Source organism: Hyla sarda, chromosome 3 (genome assembly GCF_029499605.1).
Source record: "Hyla sarda isolate aHylSar1 chromosome 3, aHylSar1.hap1, whole genome shotgun sequence".
Classification (NCBI taxonomy): Eukaryota; Metazoa; Chordata; class Amphibia; order Anura; family Hylidae; genus Hyla; species Hyla sarda.
Genome location: NC_079191.1, coordinates 157,098,632 through 157,113,601, shown reverse-complemented (window position 1 = coordinate 157,113,601; position 14,970 = coordinate 157,098,632).

The window sequence follows — 14,970 nt, the reverse complement described above, 5'->3', positions numbered from 1 at the left end:
ACCAATAATACCTGTATAAGAGGAGGAAATATTATCACCATTAGGGATGAGAGAATCGAATCTGATGAATCCAAATTCATTACGGATTTCAGGAAAAATTTGTTTTACAACGAATGCGAATATTGCCGCAAATTGATGAAACAAATCGCTTCATCAAACTCCATTTAGTGCGGTCCAGGCTTCAGGGCATCTAAAACCGCAGTTCCACATGTGAGGACATGGGGCAAGGAACTCTGGGAAGGCGGGTAGGTGGGATGACAATGAATCACATGCAGCATGCAGCCTATCAGCAGCCAGCCACCCCTGTGATGTCACAGCCCTATATAATTGGCAGCCATCTTGCAGCCAGCCATTCCAGCGTTTTATTTCAGAGAGAGTGTTTTATTGCAGAGACAGATAGTGCAGTGTGTGTGTTGCACAGAAAAACAGCTTGACAGCAGCGATTCAGCACAAGCCCAAATCACTGCAGGAAAGCACTGACAGGGAAGGGAGAGAGAGAGTACACTTTTGGGTGTAATGCACAGCAACTCTGTATTGCTGCAGTGGGATGTACAGCAACTCTAAAGCTTATAGGGGCCAGTTAGGCTGAGCACTAAAAGCCATTGTCACCTACCTTCTATTAGTGCATAATAATACTGTACTAGGCTCTACTACACAGCGATTCTGTACTGCTGCAGCGGGGTGTACAGCAACTCTAAAGCTAACAGGGGCCAGTTAGGGTGAGCACAAAAAGCCATAGTCACCTGATTACAGTGCCTAATACAGGTTGTGTAGCGGAGCGTATTGTCCTCTCATAAGTGTAACCTGTGTGTACATAGGTGGTGTTGGTTTTTTCTTTCCTGTCAAACTAATTTTGGGCTATTTACTGTGTAAGGCAAGCCAAAGCTACACACTTGTTTTTGTAGCCTTATACAGTTTGTAGTGGAGTGCATAGTCCTCCTCTCATAAGTCTAAACTGTACGTACACCTACGTGGTGTACGTTTTTTTACCTGTTAAATGTAATTTGGGCCTAGTTACCGTGAAAGGCCAGCAAAAGCTAAACACTTGTTTTTGTAGCCTTATAAAGTTTGTAGTGGAGCGCATAGTCCTCTTTTAATGAGTGTAAACTGTACGTACACCTACGTGGTGTCCTTTATATATTTTCCTGTAAAACTAATTTGGGCCTAGTTACTGTGAAAGGCCAGCCAAAGCTACACACTTGTTTTTGTAGCCTAATACAGTTTTAAGTGGAGCATATCGTCCACCTCTCATAAGTGTAAACGGTACGTACACCTACGTGGTGTACGTTTTTTTTCCCTGTAAAACTAATTTGTGCCTAGTTATTGTGAAAGGCCAGCCAAAGCTACACACTTGTTTTTGTAGCCTTATACAGTTTGTAGTGGAGCGTATAGTCCTCCTCTCATAAGTTTAAACTGTATGTACACCTACATGGTGTCCTTTATATATTTTCCTGTTAAACTAATTTGGGCCAAGTTACTGTGAAAGGCCAGCCAAAGCTACCCCCTTGTTTCTGTAGTCTAATACCGTTTTAAGTGTAGTGGAGTACATAGTCCTCTTCTCATCAGTGTAAACTGTACGTACACCTACGTGGTGTCCTTTATATATTTTCCTGTTAAACTAATTTGGGCCTAGTTACTGTGAAAGGCCAGCCAAAGCTACCCACTTGTTTCTGTAGTCTAATACAGTCAGTTTTAAATGTAGTGGAGTACATAGTGCTCTTCTCATCAGTGTAAACTGTCCTTTATATATTTTCCTGTTAAACTGCTTTGGGCCTAGTTACTGTGAAAGGCCAGCCAAAGCTACACACTTGTTTCTGTAGCCTTATACAGTTTTTAGCGGAGCGTCTAGTCCTCCTCCTCTCATAAGTGTAAACTGTACATACACCTACATGGTGTCCTTTATATTTTTCCTGTTACACTAATTTGGGCCCAGTTACTGTTAAAAGCCAGCCAAAGCTGCACACTTGTTTTTGTAGTCTAATACAGTTTTAAGCATAGTGGAGCGCATAGTCCTCCTCTCATAAGTGTAACCTATATGCACTCAGCTGGTGTATAAGTATGTCAGGCAGAGAAGTGCCAGTACATGCACAGAGGAGTGGCAGAGGCCTAAATTAATCAGGCACAGGCAGAGGTCGCAGCAGAGTAGGGGCGTGTGATATCAGGAGTCGCAGCAAGAGGTCTGAGCTCCAGGTGTCAGCTAGCAGTTGTGTCGCACCCAGCAACCGTGACTGATTAGTCCACTCAATCATCCCAAGTGACATCCGACACCCCAGTCAACAGTCGGTGGGTTCCTCAGACTTAACTCTCAGTTGACATGGCCCTCATGAAGCTGCTGCCACCTCCAGGCTCTATTATTGTGCCGCCATATGGTCTCCTCATGCTGATGCTGCCACCTCCAGGCTCTCTCATTGTGCCGCCATATGGTCTCCTCATGCTGATGTTGCCACCTCCAGGCTCTCTCATTGTGCCGCCATATGGTCTCCTCATGCTGATGCTGCCACCTCCAGGCTCTGTCATTGTGCCACCATATGGTCTCCTCATGCTGATGCTGCCACCTCCAGGCTCTCTCATTGTGCTGCCATGTGGTCTCCTCATGCTGATGCTGCCACCTCCAGGCTCTCATATTGTGCTGCCATGGATACTGAAAAACATAATTAAGGTGTTGGTCCCCAGTTACAGAAATTCCTCCGCATCAAACCACAAGTAAGTATTGAGGATATGCATTAGTTAAAACATAACTTTTCTTAGAATAAAATATATGGACCCACATTTTTTTTGAAATCTTACAAAAGGAAAGGAGGGCAAAAAACACCATGTGCCACCTACACCACCAAGTATTGATGCAATGCAAAGACCTCTAAAAGGTGGAAGGGAACAATGCATGGTCCATTGTAACAGGTGGGGGTAGAAACTTCACCTGTAAGGCCCTACTATTGCACTATTAATTCCCTTCTGTATTAGTGTTACTCACCCTAAAAAGGGTGGCCCCACACAGGAACCTCTCTCTATTTCCACCTAAAAACACTGCCATTTCCCAGGGTTTTTAGGTGGAAATAGGAAGAGGTTCCTGTGTGGGGCCACCCTTTTTTGGGGCGAGTAACACTGGCCAAAAAGGGAATTAATAGGGTGAGAGTAGGGCCTCAAGGGAAGTTTTTACTCCCACCTGCTACAATGGACAATACGTTGTTCCTTTCCACCTTTTGGAGACAAGTGTTACTCATCCTAAAATGGGCGGCCCCACACAGGAACCTCTCCCTATTTCCAACAAAAAAAAAACTGGGAAATGGCACAGGAACCTCTCTCTATTTCCACCTAAAAACACTGCCATTTCACAGGGTTTTTAGGTGGAAATAGGGAGAGGTTCCTGTGTGTGGCCACCCTTTTTTAGGGCGAGTAACACTGGCCAAAAAGGGAATTAATAATGTGAGAGTAGGGCCTCAAGGGAAGTTTTTACCCCCACCTGCTACAATGGACAATACGTTGTTCCTTTCCACCTTTTGGAGACAAGTGTTACTCATCCTAAAATGGGCGGCCCCACACAGGAACCTCTCCCTATTTCCAACAACAAAAAAAACTGGGAAATGGCAGTTTTTAGGTGGAAATAGGGAAAGGTTCCTGGGTGGGGCCGCCCTTCTTAGGGTGAATAACACTTACAAAGAATGGAATTGATAGTGCGAGAGTAGGGCCTTCAGGGGAAGTTTTTATCTCCTCCTGTTACAATGGACCATAAGTTGTTCCCATCCACCTTTTCAAGGTCTTTGCATCACATCGATTCTTGGTGGTGTAGGAGGCACATTGTGTTTTTTTGCTCACTTTTCCTTTTGTTAGATAAAAAAAAAAAATTGGGTCCATATATTTTATCCTAAGAATAATATTAAAAGTTAACTTTTACGTAATGCATATCCTCGAAACTTGCACACCAACACTTTGACAAAAGAGACCGTTTTCTTCTGCCTACCTGCCTCAGCTACTATTTTGATCATGCCACCCGCCTGATGCCACAGATCTGATGCCAAGTTCTCCTTCTTTCACACACCTTCCTCTTAACACCCACCACCCCACTGTACCAAAGTGCACCAAAGTACACGGCAGTGCCGATGGTGGAGCTGTAACTATGGTCAGGGACAATACATGTCCTTTACGGTCCACTGCGTGAATGTGGTTCCTGCAAAGCCACAACAGCAACTTGGACAGGTCACGTCGCTTCCGCCTCTGCCTCCATGCTCTCAGGCCGTTGGTCCTGTGACAGTGTGTGACTCCGCCTCCTCATACTCCACCGTGTCCTCAGCCTCCACTGCATGGACAAGTCTCAGTGCCCCTCCAGCATACCATGTGCGCAGGGCTCGGCGGTGTCACGCTGTTCTTCACATGGTTTGCCTTGGCGAACGGAGTCACATGGGAGGAACGGCTAAAAGTAGTTCATCAAGAATTCGAATCATGGCTTACTCCACGAAAACTGGAAATGGGAACCATGGTGACCGACAACGGGAAGAATATCTTGGCTGAAACAGGAAGCGGCGTGCCACCGGGTAATGCAGCAGGCTGGACCACCACATCAGAGCCACGGTTCTTGCAGGCCACTTTATGTTGACACTGCATATGTTGACGCAGGGCTGTGGTGCCAACATTGGGACCCTGGCCATGCTTCACCTTCTGCCAACATATCTTGCATGTGGCCAGGTTAACATCCTACGGATGCTTGATGAAAAACTGCCACACTGCGGAGTAGCTGATTTTCCCACCAACAGTCCGTACTGATTGACTGCTACTGCCGCCGACTCCAGGAGCCCCTGTTCCACTACCTCCCACAAAGCAGGTGGTCTAACCCAGGCACATTTGGCTCAAGACTTTCCACTTCTGTCACCATGCTGACCATTCTACCACCTTGCTGGCTCAACTGCTGCCTCATGGGCAACCTGCAACCCTCTTCTCCTGATGATAAACGATCGGCTCCCAAGAACGATCGGCTTCATCATCATTGAGTTGTGTCTGCACGTCACTGATGTCCTCCTCAGGTTCCTCAACAGTGTCTGCTTTAGGAGCCTGAACGCTCGCAACACCACCTCCCACACCACTCTCTTCATCACTACTTGACCGCCTAGTGGAGGAAGCGGCGGATGTCTCCTCCACTTCTTGGCTGGGAAGCAGCTGCTGACTCTCCTCTAGTAGATCATCCTCACTAAATAGTGGAACTGAACCCACAGCATAAGATACTTCTGTGGGGGAGGGAACAGCATAGGACAGAGGCAATGGAAGGACAGGGACTGCTCCCGGCCATGCCAACTGAGGGTTGTGTCTGAGGAACCCACTGACTGTTGACTGGGAGTGTCAGATGTCACTTGTGATGAAGTGGATGAACGTGTTAACCAATCGATGATGGCAGATGGGTTGCTGGTCGAGACACGACCGCTAGCTGATACCGGGAGCTCAGGCCTCTCAATGCGACTCCTGCTGCCACTCACCCCTAGTCTGCTGCGACCTCTACCTGATGAATTTACACCTCTGCCACTCCTCTGTGCACGTCCTGGCACTTCTCTGCCTGACATACTTAGTGCATATATGAGAGGAGTACAATACGCTCCACAATGCTTAAAACTGTATTTGTCTACAACACCAGTAGGTGTGTACTTTTAGCTGGCCTTTCACAGTTACTAGGCCCTTAAGACTTTAACAGGAACAAAATGGTACACCACTAATATGTACATATGTGGTATGCATTTATGAGGGGAGTACGATGCACTGCAGTATGCTTAAAACAGCATTTGTCTGCAACACCAGCAGGTGTGTACTTTTGGCTGGCCTTTCACAGTATCTTGGCCCTTATGATTTTAACAGGAACAAAATGGTACACCACTTAGATGTAGGAATGTGGTATGCACTTATGAGGGGAGGACAATGTTCTCCAGTACGCTTAAAATAGTATTTGTCTACAACACCAGCAGGTGTGTACTTTTGGCTGGCCTTGCACAGTATGTAGGCCCTTAAGACTTTAACAGGAACAAAATGGTACACCACTTAGATGTACTTATGAGGGTAGTACAATGCACTCCAGTATGCTTAAAACAACATTTATATATATATATATATATATATATATATATATATATATATATATGAACCTACAACTAGCACCCAATAAGAGTCCAGAAATAGTAAGTAAAAAAGTAAAAAAAAGGAAAATACTTTATTTAGAACAATTCAATATACACAATATGGGACCCACCCAATTAAAACAACCCACCCTTAAAAATGAACCCCACAAAAATAGACAGGGGATAGCTCATCTCTAGACCCTAGCATACATGAAAAAATCACAAAAATATCAAGGTCACAGAAGAAAATAATGTGGTCATATGTCATTACCTAAGGTAGTCATACTGGGTCCTGCAAGATCACTATGCCCCCGCCGCCGCCTCAACACGTGTTTCGTATTCTTCCTCAGGAGGTGGGGATTAACACACTTAGTGTCCTTTTTATATCCGCCTGTCCATAATTGGCGCATGCGTCCGGGCCGCCCGCCGCCGGTAGTTCCGGGAGCCGTCACTGAGACGCACACGTCACATCCGGTGACACGCTGTCCCAGTATTGACAGCTCCTCGGAACGCCCAGCGGCGACAGAACCACACGCATGCGCACTGACAGGGGGATATCCTCACAAGGTGAGTGTAGATTGGCGCAGGCGTATCTCTGCTGACCAAACAGTGTCACGGTTCACGCATGCGCCTCGCTATCTCAAGCACTCTAGCCTAGATAATAACAGATGACCACATTTTACAATATTCATAACGCCCAATTAACCGCATGGATGAATAATGGATGGGTAATAATACAACTTAAATACGTTAAATATTATGAAGGGCAACCCATACTCCATCCCACTTGTGTTAGCCTAAATACAAAAATCATTACCCAAACAGTAAATACATTGCATAACTATAATTTTAAATTCAAGTTACATAACAGAACACACACATCAGCGTAACATATTACATATCACATATTTTTTATTATTACAAGTATCAGGATGCAACACTACATCCATATCTATAATCCATATTGGACATGGACCCCCCTACCCCCCCCCCCCCTTTTTTACCTCTAAGTATTATCCTTCACTATGTGTAAGTGAATGTTCTGAAAGTGCATTAACATAAGAATATAATTCAAAATATAATAATAATACTATTAAAACTGTGTAAAGAGGGTGATGTTTAAACCTTGCTCAACCCATAATAACACCCCTCTCCCCCTCCCCCCCTTTTAATATAACCCAAGTGATGAAGATGGTCAAAAACCAATATAAAAAAATAGTGCATATCTCCATATTCAATCCATAAACCTAAACCTCACCATTACAAACCGATACCACACTCACACACCGTACACCCCCTAACCCCCCCCCCCTGTAGTTAAAACAACATTTGTCTACAACACCAGCAGGTGTTTACTTTTGGCTGGCCTTTCACAGTATCTAGGCCCTTAAGAGTTTAACAGGAACAAAATGGTACACCCCTTAGATATACGTATGTGGTATGCACTTATGAGGGGAGGACAATGTGCTCCAGTACGCTTAAAAACAGTATTTGCCTTTCACAGTATCTAGACCCTTAAGACTTTAACAGGAACAAAATGGTACACCACTTAGATGTACGTATGTGGTATGCACTTTTAAGGGGAGGACAATGCGCTCCAGTATGCTTAAAAACAGAATTTGTCTACAACATCAGCAGGCATGTACTTTTGACTGGCCTTTCATAGTATCCAGGCCCTTAAGACTTTAACAGGAACAAAATGGTACACCACTTAGATGTACCTATGTGGTATGCACTTTTGAGGGGAGGACAATGCGCTCCAGTACGCTTAAAAACAGTATTTGTCTACAACACCTGCAGGCATGTACTTTTGACTGGCCTTTCACAGTACCTAGGCCCTTAAGACTTTAACAGGAACAAAATGGTACGTCACTTAGATGTACGCACAGGTTAGACTTTATAGAGGACAATACACTTTTAGTGCTCTGCTCATCCTAACTGGCTGGCTACTATCAGCTTTTCAGCTGTTGTACACATCAGTGCTGCAGCACACAATCACTGTGTACTACACCCAAAATTTCACTTTCTCTCTCACTCCCTTCTGGATTTGGGATTGAGGTGAGTCACTGCTGCAAAACAGCTTTTCTGTACAACACACTGCTCTCTGTCCCTCTCTCTCTGCAATAGAACGCTGATGTGACTGGGAGGTGAATCGCTGCTGTAAAAATGCTTTTCTGTGAAACACACAGCACTGTCTGTCCCTCTCTCTAATATAGAACGCTGATGTGACTGGGAGGTGAATCACTGCTGTAAAAATGCTTTTCTGTGAAACACACAGCGCTGTCTGTCCCTCTCTCTCTGCAATAGAACGCTGATAGGACTGGGAGGTGAATCGCTGCTGTAAAAATGCTTTTCTATGCAACACACACTGCTGTCTGTCCCTCTCTCTCTATAATAGAACACTGATGTGACTGGGAGGTGAATTGCTGCTGTAAAAACGATTTTCTGTACAACACACACTGCTGTTTGTCCCTCTCTATTTGTGGCTGCCAATTATTTAGGGCTGTGACATCACAAGGATGGCTGGCTGCTGATAGGCTGCATGCTGCATTTGATTCAGGGTCATCCTACCGACTCTTGTTCCTGTTACGCTATGCGCTCCGGCCTCACACGCTGGCCGTGAACGCATGGTCCCCTTACCTTCTGCTGCCGACGGGGCTGGGACTCGCACTGCGGGACGCACCCGCATGCGAGCCCCTGTCCGTCACTCTCCTGGTGTTTCCCCTGCCTCTGTTTCCACCTCTCTGCTCCGGCGCATGTGTCCCTGTCCCTTAGGGCATGCGCGCGCCGGAGCTTTAAGATTTAAAGGGCTAGTATGCTCATTAGTGTAACCACCTGAGTCTTGTTGATAAATTCCTCCACCCTCCTCAGTTCTCTGCCGGATCTTTGTTGCCTTGTGCCCTAGAGAAAGTGTTCCTTTGTATTGCCTTGCCGTGTACCAGATCTCCTGCTCTTGTGACCTTGCTTCTCTGCCGCCTGCCTACTGAACTTCTGCTACGTCCCGACTACGCTACTGTGCTGCCTGCCCTGACCTACAGCTATCCTGACTACGAGTTGTCTCATCCCTTCTGTGCTTCGCATCTCCTCAGCTGCCTGTGTGGTCGAGCCGATGCCGGGGGTTACGACCTGGGTGTCGCCTGCAGCAGCAAGCCCATCCTGCTTTGCGGCAGGCTCTGGTGAAGACCAGCGGCACCTTAGACTCCGTTAACTGGCACGGTCCGAGTCATCTGCCACACAGGTCCAGCGGATCCACATACACCAGAGTTCCTGTATTCAGAAACGTGAGTGTTACAGTTCCTGCTTTCCCAGGATTCTTTGCACCATGTCTTCACATGTGGATCTGCCATTTTAGAAGCCCGGCCCCTGGAGCCTGGACCACACTAAATGGAGTTTAACCCCTTAAGGACTCAGACCTTTTTCACCTTAAAGACTCAGCCCTTTTTTGCAATTCTGACCACTGTCAATTTATGTATTAATGACTCTGAGATGCTTTTACCGATTATTCTGAGTTTTTTCGTGACATATTCTACTTTATGTTAGTGGTAAATTTTTGTCGATACTTGCATCATTTATTTGTGAAAAATTCCAAAATTTGATGAAAAAATTTAACATTTCGCATTTTTCTAATTTTGAAACTCTCTGCTTGTAAGGAAAATGGATATTCCAAAAAAAATTTATATTGATATGTCTACTTTGTATTGACATTATAAAGTTGACATGTTTTTACTTTTTTGAAGACAGTAGAGGGCTTCAAAGTATAGCAGCAATTTACAACATTTTCACAAAATTTTCTAAATCAGAATTTTTTAGGGACCAGTTAAGTTTGAAGTGGATTTGAGGTGCCTTTTTGTGAGAAATACCCCAATAAATGACCCCATTATAAAAACTACACCCATCAAAGGGTTCAAAAACCCATTCAGAAAGTCTGTTAACCCTTTAGGTGTTTCACAAGAATAGCAGCAAAGTGGAGGAGAAAAATCAAAATCTGCATTTTTTACACTAACATGTTCTTGTAGTCCCATTTTTTTTTTTTCATTTTTAAAAGTGGTATTAGGTGAAAAAAGCCCCCCAAAATTTGTAGCCCAATTTCTCTCGAGTATGGAAATACCTCATATGTTGACATAAATTGCTCTGTGGGCTCACAACATGGCTCAAGAGGGAAAGAGCAACTGTGGGATTTTTGAAAACTAATTTTGCTGTCATGGTTTTTGGGGGCCGTGTTGCATTTAGGAAGCCTACAGGGTGTCAGCAAAGCAAAAAAAAAAAAACCACATGGCATACTCATTTTGGAAACTACACCCCTCAAGGAACATAACAAGGGGTATAGTGAGCCTTAACACCTCACAAGTGTTTGACGACTTTGCGTTGAAGTTGGACGTGAAAATGTAAAATTAGATTTTTATCACTAAAATGATGGTGTTACCCCAAATTTTTCTTTTTCACAAGGGATAACTGGAGCAAATGGACCCCAAAATTTTAAGCCCAATTTCTCCCGATTAAGAAAATGCCCCATATGTGGATGTTAAGTGTTCTACTGGCGCACTACAGGTCTCAGAACAGAAGGAGCGCCATTAGTCTTTTGAAGAGAGAGTTTTGCTGAAATTTAAGTCGGGGGTCATGTGCATTTTCAAACCTCCCATAGTGCCAGAACAGCAGAAACCCCCCACATGTGAATCCATTTTGTAAACTAGACCCCTCCAGGAATGTAACAAGGGTTACAGTACTTACACCTCACAGGTTTTTTGAACAGTGGGCCGTAAAAGTGAAAAATGTGATTTTTAATACTAAATTGCTGGTATTAACCAAAAATTTTTTAGTTTCACAAGTAGTAAGAGAAAAAAAGCTCCACAAAATTTGTAAACCAATTTCTCCAGAATAAGGATATACCTAGAGATGAGCGAATCGAAGTTGACGAACCCGAATTCGTTACGAATTTCATGAAAAATTCGATTCACAAAGAATACTAATATCGCCTAGATTCTATCGCGCAAATCGATTCATTATACTCCATTTTACAGCGTTCCAGGCTATTGGAGACCTAAGATGGCAGATCCACATGTGAGTACATGGGGCAGGGGATTATGGGAGGGTGGGAAACAGCGGCGGGAATGAAGGTAGGCGGGCTGACCCTGAATCACATGTGAGATGCAGCCTATCAGTGTTCACTGACCCCTGTGATGTCACAGGCACTATATAATCGGCGGCCATCTTACCTCTCTTCATTTCATGTATGCACTCAGATGGAGAGGACGGGACCACAGCGTTACACTGCAACTGCTAGTCACATCAGCATTAGGGAAAGGCAGGAGTGCAGAGTGCTTTGCTGTTACACTGAGAAGGATCATTGATTGCTAAACCACCTATTCACGTTATTGAGCATTGCAGCAGAGAGGGGCAGATAGCTGTCAGCTGCCTCATACAGATCTCCAAGCTGCCTGAACTTTCTGAAGCATCTTATCTCCTCATTTTTCAGTCCAAATGAGTTTATGTTTATTTGCTCCACAAATCTTCCGCTACTCAGAATTGTGTGACAGTGTTGAGTGCAATTTAGGGTTTAATCCCTGGATTTTTTTTTTTGTGATGCTGCACTGTTGGGTCCTGCTTCTGTTCAGAAATACATGATTGTTCAGTGGACTGTAGTGCATTTGTACCATTTTGTACCTGTTAATCTGTCAAGGGGCTGGCTACATACTGTGCAAGTCCAAACAATACTATTCACCGGCTGTTTTTTTTTTTTTTATAGTTTTTTCTGCGTATAGTTACGCATATATAACTGCCCTCATCAGTGCATACCGCATAGGTACATGCAAGTATTGTACCATTTAGTACCTGTTAAGCTGTCATGGTGCTCCAAACCTTCAAAGTCCAAACAATAGTATCCACCGGCTGGTGTTTTACAAAAATACAGATTTTTTTCTGCTAATAGGCATATTACTGCCCTCATCAGTGCATACCGCATAGGTACATCCAAGTATTGTACCATTAGTACCTGTTAATCTGTCAAGGTGCTCCATACCGTCAAAGTCCAAACAATAGTATCCACTGGCTGGTGTTTTACAAAAATACAGAGTTTTTTCTGCTAATAGTTAGGCATATTACTGCCCTCATCAGTGCATACCGCATAGGTACATCAAAGTATTGTACCATTTAGTACCTGTTAAGCTGTCAAGGTGCTCCATACCGTCAAAGTCCAAACAATAGTATCCACTGGCTGGTGTTTTACAAAAATACAGAGTTTTTTCTGCTACTAGTTAGGCATATTACTGCCCTCATCAGTGCATACCGCGTACGTACATCCAAGTATTGTACCATCTAGTACCTGTTAATCTGTCAAGGGCCTACATACTGTTCAAGGACAGCCGTAAGTAATCACCTGCTGCTGTTCTAGACAAATACTGTTTAAAGAGTAGTGTAGCGTATTGTAATACCCTCATAAAAGCACTAAGTATGTCAGGCAGAGAAGTGCCAGGAGGTGCACAGAGGAATGGCAGAGGCCTAAATACTTCAGGCAGAGTTGGCATCAGACTTGGGGCGAGTGGCAGCAGGAGTCGCAGCAAGAGGCCTGAGCTCCCGTTATTAGCCAGCGGTCGTGTCTCCACCAGCAACCCCTCTGCCGTCGTGGATTGGTTAACACGCTCATCCACATCATCACAAGTGACATCTGACACCCCCAGTCAACAGTCGGTGGGTTCCTCAGACACAACCCTCAGTTGGCATGGCCCAGGAGCAGTCCGTGTCCTCCCATTGCCTTTGTCCTATGCTGTTCCCTCTCCTAAAGAGGTATCTTATGCTGTGGGTTCAGCTCCACTATTTACTGAGGATGATCTAATAGAGGACAGTCAGCAGCTACTGGACAGCCAAGAAGGGGAGGAGACATGCTCCGCTAGGCGGCCAAGTAGTGATGCGGAGAGTGACGTGGGAGGCGGTGTTGCAAGTGTTCAGGGTCCTGAAGCAGACACTATTGGGGAACCTGAGGAGGACATCAGTGACGTGCACACAACTGTTGATGATGATGAAGCCGATCGCAATTGGGAGCCGGGTGCAGAAGGGGCTTCATCATGATCAGGAGAAGAGAGTTGCAGGTTGCCCTTGAGGCAGCAAGGCGGTAGCACGGTTGGCAGTCAGCGTGGGGGCAATAGTGGAAATTCAGGAGCCAAACGTGCCCGGGGGAGACCACCTGCTTCCTGGCAGCCTACCTTTCCGGGAGGTAGTGGAACAGGGGTTCCTGGAGACGGCACCAGTAGCAGTCAATTAGTGCGGACTGCGGGTGCGAAAATCAGCTACTCGGCGGTGTGGAAGTTTTTCATAAGGTATCCGGAGGAGGTTCACGTAGCCATATGCAAGATCTGTCGGCAGAAGGTGAAGCGTGGCCAGGGTCCCAATGTCGGCACCACGGCCCTGTGTCAACACATGCTTCGCCACTATAAAGTGGCCTGGGAGAACCGTGGCTCAGATGTAGTGGTCCAGCATGCTGCATCACCAGTGGCCATCCACTCCCTCCTTCACCCAGCCAAGGCTCCACCACCTCAGCCGAAGGGAGCTGTGTGTCAAACCCTCCTTCTGTCGCTCCTGCTTCTCCCGCTTTTAGTCAGCCATTTTAGCCAACAATCCATCGGCGAAGCCATGTCCAAGAGACAACAGTATGCGCCCACTCATCCAACGGCGCAGAAGTTGAATGTGCTCCTGTCCAAGTTGCTGGTGTTGCAGTCCCTCCCTTTTCAAGTGGTGGACTCTGCACCTTTCAGAGAATTGATGGCTTGTGCCGAGCTGAGGTGGAGAGTCCCAAGCCATCATTTCTTTGCGAAGAAGGCAGTACTAGCCCTGCAGAAGTTTGTACAAGAGAAGGTGGGCAAGTCCTTGAGCCAGTCGGTGTGTTCAAAAGTGCACGGCAGCGCCGACGTGAGGAGCTGTAACTACGGGCAGGGACAATACTTGTCTTTTACGGCTCACTGGGTAAATGTGGTTCCTGCACAGCCACAACAGCAACTTGGACAGGTCACACCGCTTCCTCCTCAACGCTCTCGCTCCCAGGCAGTTGGTCTTGTTACAGTGTGCAACGCCGTCTCCTCATCCTCCACCTTGTCCTTGGCCTCCACTGCACGTCCAAATCTCGGTGGCCCTTCATCATACCATGTGTGTAGGGCACGGCGGTGTCAAGCTGTTCTTCACATGGTTTGCCTTTGCGAACGGAGTCACACAGCGAAGGAACTGCTAAAGTTCATTCGTAAAGAAATCAGAGTATGGCTTACTCCACAAAATCTAGAAATGGGAACCATGGTGACCAACAATGGGAAGAACATCGTGTCCGCGCTGCGACAAGAAAGTGTGAAACAGGAAGTGTGAAACGCTGCGACAAGGAAGTGTTGAATCTGGTTGTCAAGCACTTCCTCAAGTCTTCACCCCATTTGCAAAACATCCTGAAAATGGCAAGGAAACTGTGCATGCACTTCAGCCACTCGTACACCGCCAAGCACACCTTCCTTGAGCTGCAGCGTCAGAACGGTATTCCACAACAGTCTTATTTGTGATGTTGCCACACGTTGGAATTCCACCCTCCATATGTTGGACAGACTATATGAACAAAGAAAAGCCATCACCGATTTCTTGATGATCCAAGCAGATAGGAGTACTCCCCTGTGTAACTTCAATGTGAACCAGTGGCAGCTCATACGTGACACCTGCCGTTTGCTGAGGCCCTTTGAGGAAGCCACATTATTTGTGAGTCACCTGGATTACGCCATGAATGACGTAATTTCACTCCTACATTTCCTACAACAAATGATTGAAACCATGGCTGGTCACAGCAATGGAGAGATTGTGCCTACATCTCAAGGCTACATGAGCCCTGTGGGGGCTGAACTGGAGGAGAAGGATGATG